The following is a 10,284-nucleotide window of genomic DNA, read 5'->3' on the forward strand; positions in this document are numbered from 1 at the left end:
TTGAAACAATTTTTTTTGGGGTGAAGTGTCCCTTTAAGGAACATTAGTATTATTATTATTATTATTATTATTATTATTATTATTATTATTATTACCCTTATCTGTTTTATTATTATTATTATTATTATTATTATATATTTTTCACAATTCTCCTGAATGAGCTTTAACCACTTAAAGACTATATAGCCTATATCTTTGCCAAAAACAGCTAATCTAAAAGATCAGAACACATCACGTTGTGATGAGTTGTACATCTGCATTGTATTTGTGACTGTTTCTCTTATAACATGTCATGCCCAATAGGGACACATTGAAGTGGTTAAATGTCGCTCTCTTCCAAGATATCAAAACAAAGAACATATATTGAAAATGTTTATAAAGAAAACTAAGATCTCATGCAATCTCAAATTAAGGGCTTTTATAGCCTATTATCCTCTGGGATATGCGTGCAGAGTTTGAAGTTGATCAGGATGGTTCTCAAGATGCACAAAGGACAACACACACTGAAGCAGGCAGGCAGACAGACAGACAGACAGACAGACAGACAGACAGACAGACAGACAGACAGACAGACAGACAGACAGACAGACAGACAGACAGACAGACAGACAGACAGACAGACAGACAGACAGACAGACAGACAGACAGACAGACAGACAGACAGACAGACAGACAGCAGAGCAGGGGACTGAGGGAGCTGAAGCAAGAGAATTAATTAAAAAAACAAAACAAAAAAACACAAAGAACAAAAATGAAGGTTGCAGCAATCTCAAAACAGTGGAACTAGGATTTACTATCATCTAAATATAGAAATGCTGGATATTAGCAAAAGGCAATGATATGGACCAGTGGTTCTCAAACGTTTTAAAATCAAGGACCCCCAGTTTGATAAGCATTAGGCCACAGACCATTTGCTATCAATGGGACCCCAATCTATACTATGAAATCCTAACTCTGAGAGTGTACAAGTGGAACAGGTCCATTTAGTTCCATTTGTACACTCTCAGAGTTACAGTCCTGTAACTCCTCAAGGACCCCTGGGGGTCCCCGGACCCCAGTTTGAGAACCATGGATATGGACAATATCTATTACCCCCCCACTCGCCCTGAATGTAAAGGCTAACCGAACTATATCACTAAAGCCAGCCAATAACAAACATCCCTTTGTTTTAGCCAGTGCCAAAGGAAAATCACCCCTCTGTGTCTCTGCAAGTTGTGTTGTTGCATTTATCTTCCATAACAGGAATGTGGGTTTTGGATAATTTGTGGTACAGTCAGGTAATGTGTCAGAAATTAGCCTAAGGAGATATAATTGTATAGCGAGTTTGTGCACCGAGCTGGGATAGAACCCTGCTCTCTTGCTCGGCAACCCGACGTACAACCTAGAGCTAAGCTCGATTGGCCGAGCTGTTGTGTCCGGAGTCACTATAATGAACAATAGTTCTATGACATATATTCAGCTTCCATGACATTAGCAGGAAGGTGGGTTGATACAATTTGCGGTGCAATTCTCTTCTAATGTGTATAATATCCCTGCAAGTATGTATGTGGAAATAGTATTAAAGAAATGCATAATAAAGGACATATTATTATATATATGGAGATCTCTGTATCTGTCAGTCCTTGTCCCTTTTATGCCCATATATGGAGATCTCTGTAGCTGTCAGTCCATGTCCCTTTTGTTTATGGCTATGTTGTCATAGTGACATGGCCGTGGTATGGTTATGTTGACATAGTGACCTGTCAATGACATGAGCGTTACGTCAGAGGAAGTATGTTGTCATAGTGACGTGGCCGTGGTGCCACATCATGGTGACGTGGCCTGGGTCAGACGTCCGCCCGTCCGCCGGCCGGCCGGCCGGTCTGCGCCGGTCGGTTCGCCAGCAGACCGGTCCTCCCTTAAGCCAATTTTAATATTATTAATAATATATTATTAATAATTATGGTATAAGAATAGAATAGAATAGGAATAGAGAAATGTTATTGGCATCAATAAAAATAAAAAAAATAAAATAAACTCCAACATGGATCAAATCACAAAAAAAGCCATCGTGGTCCACTCCAAAACAAAGACAGAACAGTGCAAACAAAAACAGGACTAATGAATACTCTACTATTTTAACAATTAAAACAACCATACAACGGTGGTTAAGTCCAATTAGAATTGGAATTACTGTGTTTGTTTACTGTCTAATAAAGAACATATTTCTAGTTATTGTCTAATTAGTACACCTTGTTATGTCATACTTTAAATTAGAGTACAACCATTTTGAATCATCGGACTGACGTCTGTTTATTGAACGATCAGTGCTTTTCCCTGACTTAGCTTAGCATGCTCGTCAAGTCAGTGCCAAAGGCACTGCATCAAGTCAAATAAAAAGTAAGCGTGTTTTGTCTTCCGGTTGGCAAGTCATAAGAAACTAAGCATTTCACTTATGGTCTGTGAAATTGAAAATAATATATGTAATATGCTCTTTTTTTGATTGCTTAGTTTTCCCTGCTGCTACACTTAAAATATCAAATAACAAATGTGAACTCTTCAAATCGTATATCGTATCGTTATCGAGATGTTTGGCATGAATATTGAGAACTTTTGTCCATATTGCTAGGCCCTAATGTAAATAGGCCCTAGGATTCAATAGTAATCTTGTAAATGCATTGAGTAATACATCAACAGTTAATTTTAAAAATATTTCGTTTCATTTCATTTGCTAGGGCTCGAAAAAATCGATGTAACAGCTGATGTCTTTCTGATCTCCTGCTTTGACCTTGGTCACTACGACTTCAACCGGCTTCGTGACGCCATAGACAAGGAGAGCAGACATGTGCTGCTCCTAGCCCTGCCCAACATTGCCATGGACATCGTCCATAAGAAGAAAACAGCCCTGAAGGCAGACATCTGGAAGGTGGCTTTGCTGTCTGGTATTGTGGCTGCAGTGCCAGTCCCAGGCCTCTCATTCGCTGTGGATGTGGACATTTTGTTGAAGGAGATAAAGAAGTATTGTAAGGTTTTCGGCCTTGATGATGAGAGCCTGCAGAAACTTGCAAAGATATCATGTGTGTCAGTGAAGGAGCTGAAGGATGAAATGAAATACACACAACACATCTCTATCATAGGTTCCACTACAGCAGTGGGAATGTCCTTTGTCACCACACTCTATTTGTTGCACAAATATCTTGAGGAAATGGCAACTGATGCCTGCAATGTTCTGATGAAGGCAATAGAGCACCGAAGTCCTGACGTCACTCGTTCATCCCCAGGTTTGCGGAAGTAATTTCTCTATGGAGAATAACATTGGGTCATCTTAGAATCGTCTCATATAAGAATTTATATGAGATATGAGGTTCTGTATCGTTTATGATAGTCAGTCACTTATATTTGATACAGTCTGTTTCTGGCGAAAATTTAACTAATTCGGCGGAAGTAACATTAGCGTTTTCTCACCGTCAGTTGATGCTTCATATCCATAAGAGTCAACACGCCGGGGTCATGTGTTTATTTTTGGAACACAGTTCTTATTTGACGCGATATTCAATACGTCTATGGGATTCAGAACGGGGGTGGAAAACTGCAAACCAGGTAGACAAACAAAGGATGTGTAAATGACGTCAGACTTCGGCGGTCTATGCTTACCGCTGTGTGAAAATGCTGTCTGTCAGTGGGAAAAACAAATGTAGATAGATTGATCTGAATAATCAACACTTGTAAAAGCACAAATAAAGCTTGTTGTTCATGATCGTAACGACATGAACAACAAGAAACGCTATGTGATGAAAAGCACATTCATTGTTAGTTTATTCGGTTAGTAGGAGCTTTAATATAGCTTAAAATACATATTTGTAATATATTATTATCATGTTAAGAGTCTGTCATCACTTTTTTACATTTAGTTAATCAGGTGGTCCCATTGAGATGAAAACATATTTTCCAAGAGAGACCTGGGCCAAGACAGCAGTAAAATACAAAGCTTTCAACTAAATACAATACATAAACACAGGATAATACTTTGCAACAGGGGCACACCAATCATTATGTGATTCTTATTGAATTCAAACGTTATTTTATTATGTGTTTCTTTTGCTTAATGTTTTTTGTAAAGCACATTAAATTGCATTGTTGCAATGTGCTTTTACAATATATCTTTTTCAGGTGAGGCTTGAGAGACCTTTACCAATTAGAGATCAACAAGATACAAATTTTGACAAAATGTGATAGGCTACTACACTTTTGATTGTTGAGCAGTGGTGGGAAAAGTACTCAATTGCTTTACTTAAGTAAAAGTATCAATACTGCAATGTAGAAATACTCTGTTACAACAAGTGAAAGTCCAGAATTCAAAATTTACTTGAGTAAAAGTATAAAAGTATTGGCATCAACATGTACTTAAAGTACCAAAAGTAAAAGTACTCATTATGCAGAATGTCCCATTTCAAGTTTCAAATGTATACAAATCTTTTGAAAATAGCAGATCTACAAGCTCACAATGCGTTGCATCGCGATGCATTGTGAGCTTGTAGATCTGCTATTTTCAAATGGCCGAAATGTATACAGAGCGGTTAATGTAGGTTTTGTAATAATAATCAAAATCTACAAAGTAACTAGTAACTAAAGTTTTCAAATAATTTAATTGTAGTGGAGTTAAAGTACAATATTTGGATCCGAGATGTAGTGGAGTAGAAGTAAAAGTATTGGAAATTGGAAATACTCAAGTAAAGTACAAATACCTCAAAATTGTACTTAAGTACATTACAGTAGGCATCTCACGCTGTTTTTAAGAGATTGTAGGATTTGAAGATCGAAAAACAACAGCAAAAGAAAACACAGCTCACGGTAACTAAAGCTCCACTGGCTAAGAGAAACGATCCACAGATAGTATAAAACAATTAAAAGAACGCTTTTTGAAACGCTTCCGTCTTCCGGTGAAAACAAATGGAATTCTGAGTAACGCAGGAATAAACGAACGACCTGCAGTGACGGTAATGACCAGCAGAGGCTGCTAAAAATCGTTATTTGTGGACCTGCATTGTATTACTTTGAAATTGAGTAATTTGACTGGCCAAAATAGGCACTGCACGGACTTGAGTGTACAATGACTGGATATTTTGATTGTGCATATGCTATTGTAAATGAAGAAAAATGGAAAATGTATAGATTTACTGGTAAAATTGTAAATCTGTGGCGGGGGAATCTACGTAATTCCCAGCATATGTACCGTATAGATTTATCAGCAGACTGGGAAATTATTTCTACGGGATGGTTTTGTCGGGATGGAGGAGTGCTCGTTTTGGTTAACTCAACATCCTGTAATCTTTAAACAGGTGATGACTATTCTGTCCACCAGCTTCACCAAATCAGATGGCACACTTGTGGATGGGCTGGCTGCTCATGTGGGTACTCACTCACCTGGTGGCTCACTCAGGTATTACAAGCCTCATGATCATCAAGGCCTCACTGTCGGCACTCCTGCCCTCTTTTCAAGTGATGTAAAAAGTCATATGACTTCATATATATTCAGTCGTTATTCAGTTGAGAGTGGAAAAACGAGCACTCGCCCTCTCTCCAACCCATCCAATCCAATCTATAACTGCCACCTGGGAAATTGACTGATTCGTTAATGCTGATGAGCCAATAGTCCATGTAATGGCCACAGCCTGATAAGTGTCTTTGTCTTCTATATACTTGCTTAAATACTGTTTAAGTCTATTACGTATATTGATGTAATGTGTATACTGTATATTACTGCACTAATCAATATGTCTGAAAGCAGGACAATATGGTGGAAATCTATTTAACTTTTGTTTCTATCTGGGTGTTATTGTAATGATGGCAAATGTAAAAATCTCTTTTTCTGTTGATAATCAATAAAATTCTCTCCAAAAAGAAATGTGAGTTCTCATTTCTCACAGTAAAAAGCATCTGTCCTTGGACTAAAGTTCAAGGACTGCCTTCAGTTCAGAAATAATGTCAGTTATAGAGCCCTCAGGCCAAAAGGCATCAAGTCTCAGGTCTCCTACCCGATCTACCAAACGGCAATGGACAAAATGGTCTCACATGTAATAGCGTCAGATGAAATAGCCTGAAGTTGCACGAAACTGCTTAGATGTTTTCCTCTTACAGTAATAAGCACTCAAACTGCAAAGTATTCAATCAATCATCAATCACTCAAAATGATTTCACCAGGCCACGATATACAAAGGCAATATATTGCCTTTTATACTTTTGAAATAAAAAGAGCTGATCTACAACCTTAAGCCAATCATGCCATTCAACAACTTGTAAATTGGCTATTTTCCAAAACATCTTGAAAAAATATGAAACATTTTCAATTTAAAAAAAAATGTTGACAACACGAATCTTGTATGGGGGGATCTGGCACGGCTATGTTAATTTGGAGGTTCTGGACATGAAAAAAGTTTGAGAACCACAATTGTGTACGTATACATTAATTCAAATCCCCCTTCTGTACCTTTTTTAAAATGTATAATTTTCTTTTTTCATTTTTGTGTTCTTAGTTTTTAACCTTGTTACCTACTTTTTCCCAATAAAGTTGTCTTTATTTTGTTTCTATTTAGTACAGCGACTTTTGAGTATTTAAAAAAGTATAATAAAATATAAATTGTATGTTGTTGTATTATGATTATTATTATACAGGGACCCCCCCCCCCCCCCCCAAACACACACACACACACACTCTACATATTGGATTCATGTTAAATGTGTGTTTGCAGGCATTTAACGACTTAAACTCTCAATACTTTGCAAACTTGTCCTTTGGCTCTTTATTGGTCAGCACTTTTTACCCTCTACACCATACATGGGCAACTGGCAGCCCGGGGGCCACATGCGGCCCTCACCTTCACTTAATGCGGCCCGCAGGTTAACATCGGAATACTGATATATTAATTCAGCTGTTACAATTCCAAACATGCAAACATGACCCGCTTTAATTACTTCAGTCTATATTAGTAACTTAATGACTAGTATTACAATTATATTGTCTTTTTTATGTCCAATGTATATGTATTAGTATTTAAGTTCAAAAAGTTAACATACAGTAACTAAATGCATTTGTAATTAAATTAAAATGTTACTTTTCAGGATTCCAATTAAAAATAGCCGATCTACAAGCTCAAAACGTCACAGTGCGACGCGTTTTTGATATCTCTGAGGACCCCCTGGGGGTCCCGAACCCCCTGTCGAAGACCAGGACCATTGGCTTGGTAGACACATCATGGACAACCAACCATTTGATGTACACAAAAGCTGGGAATCTGTTTGTCTCCCTTTTGTTCCACTTTTTTGTCAGAATTTGTCACAAGCAATAGGAACTGGCAGCTACCGTCATTTGCAGTTTTAAAGAAAGGGGGGGGGGGGTTGAGATCATAAGAAACCAAACAGGGAAAACAGGTCATATATGTCAATAATTCCTAGTCTGAGTGGAGTAAAATATATACATAAGTAAAAGTAAGAATTTAGGCAAAACTCACTAAATAACGCTATAAATTCAAATCACTTTGTAGTTTGTAAAGGAGAAGCGCATTTAATATTCATATCATCTATCCGAAATGTTGTTTTTACTAGTTAGAGGACATGGCTAAGATATGTAAACTCTAAATTTAGGAGAGAATATATCAACTGCTCTAGGCTAAAATGAATTGGTTTGAACAGCTAAATGCCAACATTCAGAAAACCTTCAGTAAATATGGTTTTGAGATCAGTCAGTAATGGACCCTGAAAAACTCACAAGCTCCCTATAAACAAATGCAAGGGCACTTGTATCAGGAATAGACATTTTTATTTAGGGTTTAATTTCATTCCAGGCTCAAAATGTAACTTTGGTTACAAATGGATTAATTAACATTGAGGATTTGACTGCATGTGTACGTATGGGTTTACTGGGTTAAACAAGATACTTTTAAAAAACTAGACATTTGAAAACCTGAACCCCCACCTCCACATTGAGAAGCCACTGATAGACATGTTGATTAGATTTACACCAAAACACTTGCTTAAAGATGTGTGGTCACCTATTTCTGTAAAAAGAAAAAGAAGCAAAATGTACACAGTCTATGGGCAAATGGCCAACAAAGGGAGGCCATGTTGAAAGAACTATTTTGCAGAGCAGAGAACATTTTAAAATCAAACGGTTACACATAAACAGCAAGAATGTTCAATTATAACATGCAATAACAAATATCAATAGACACAACATAACATGACTTTGATTCAATTGTGAATTAAAGTCATTAACAAACTAAATGTATACGTGTGTTGGGGGTATTGTGCATTTCCAAATTGTTACATTTGTATTTAATTTGGAGGAAGGAGGCTTTTGGTTTGGTTAATCAGAAATAATAATAAAACATCTAAACTGAAAGATGCCAAAACCAAATGGATTTAAATCTGTGACCAACATGCAAATGATTTGAATCATTCAGACATTCAGCTCCACAGCTCCACCCTGTGGGGGAGGGGGGGCATTGTTACATAGTGTTGAACTAAACAAGATGCTTCAGACCAAAACCAGCAGATACTAGATATGCATATGCATAGTCCTGGAATGAGACACTACTGTACAAAGCAAGTGTACAAGTTGTGGCGTAAATCTAATCAGCATGTCTATAAGCGGCTTCTCAGGTGGAAGTGGCGGTTGGGGTGGGTGTGTGTGTGTGTGTGTGTGTGTGTGTGTGTGTGTGTGTGTGGGGTGGGGGGGGGTTCTAGCATTTCAGGAAAAATGTTCTGAATTTCTTTTGATAATTTGAATTAAGGTTTATTAAAGGTGTCTTCTTGTCTAACCCACACATGCACAGTAAAATCCTCAGTGTTAATGTATCCATTTGTAACTTAGATTTGATATATTTTCCATTCATGTTCAGATTTGTAGGACTAATTTGAGTCAGTCATTTCTTCATTATATACCAATCAATATTTGTCAAATAAATGTAACACCACATTTATTTGAATGCCAAAAGTTGCCAAAGTGATGGAGTTCATAATGTGTCACTTTTATCATGTGGATTTTGATCACTGATCCTCTCTGGGGGAATATTTAAATATATACAGTATTTACTGTGGGAGCTGTGACAAACTCTTGAGAACATTTACCAAATGTCTTCCCTGTAGGTTTTGTTTAGACAACCACTGATGAAAGTCTTCGAGATTATTATTATTATTTTTGATTGATTGATTGAATACTTTATTAGAAGTTTGCAGAAAAAAGCACATGAAAGTACAGTTCAATACAAGGTCAGCTAACAGGATTTAAAACCCAAGAAAGCCATAAGGCATGTTTCCATTCGGTCCTTTTTACCCAATTCATAGCAACAGTTTCTCTACTGTGTGTGTGTGTGTGTGTGTGTGTGTGTGTGTGTGTGTGTGTGTGTGTGTGTGTGTGTGTGTGTGTGTGTGTGTGTGTGCGTGTGTCTGTGTGTGTGTGTGTGTGTGTGTGTGTGTGTGTGTGTGTGTGTGTGTGTGTGTGTGAAATGCGCATGCAACAGGTATGTGATGTGTAAAGCTCCGCCCCCTGCCCAGACTCATCAGATACAATAAAAGCTTCAGCTTCAGATCAAACCCACAACTTCCAGTGAGGGAGGACAGACTGTCTTTCCATCCAAAGCTACAGGAGGGAATACTACTGACCCAGACCACTGGAACCTACTGCTGACTGACTCTACCAGCTGAATGAACTTCAACAAGAAGAACCACAATTCACAGTGAAAGTCAACTTCAGGGAACATTCTAGAGGAGGGAGGTTTACCACCACTGACTGGCTGATTTCCGGTCTTGAGCAGACTGTTTGTGGCTTCACTCAAAGAAAGACAAAATATGTCTACAACGTTTTCTTTTTCAGAAGAGGAATTCTTCTGTCCAGTGTGTCATGACATATTTAAAGATCCTGTTGTACTGGCGTGTAGCCACAGCTTCTGTAAAGCCTGTCTGCAGAGATGGTGGAGGGAGAAGAAGATAACGCAATGTCCAGTTTGTAAGGAAACGTCGCCGACGTATAATCCACCCTGCAACCTGGCTCTGAAGAACCTGTGTGAAACTGTCACACAGGAGAGACACCAGAGAGCTTCCAAACGTCAGAGAACTTCATCAAGGTCGGAGGATCTCTGCAGTCTGCACGCCGAGAAACTCAAGCTCTTCTGTCTGGAATGTCAACAGCCGGTGTGTCTAGTGTGTCTTCATTCAGAAACACACGCCCAGCACGTCTCCAGAACCGTGGCTGAAGTTGCGCTGGACCGCAAGGAGGGAGTCCAGAAATCACTGAAACCTTTACAGAAG

This window comes from Gymnoscopelus braueri (genome assembly GCF_963280865.1).
Source record: "Gymnoscopelus braueri genome assembly, chromosome: 10".
Lineage (NCBI taxonomy): Eukaryota > Metazoa > Chordata > Actinopteri > Myctophiformes > Myctophidae > Gymnoscopelus > Gymnoscopelus braueri.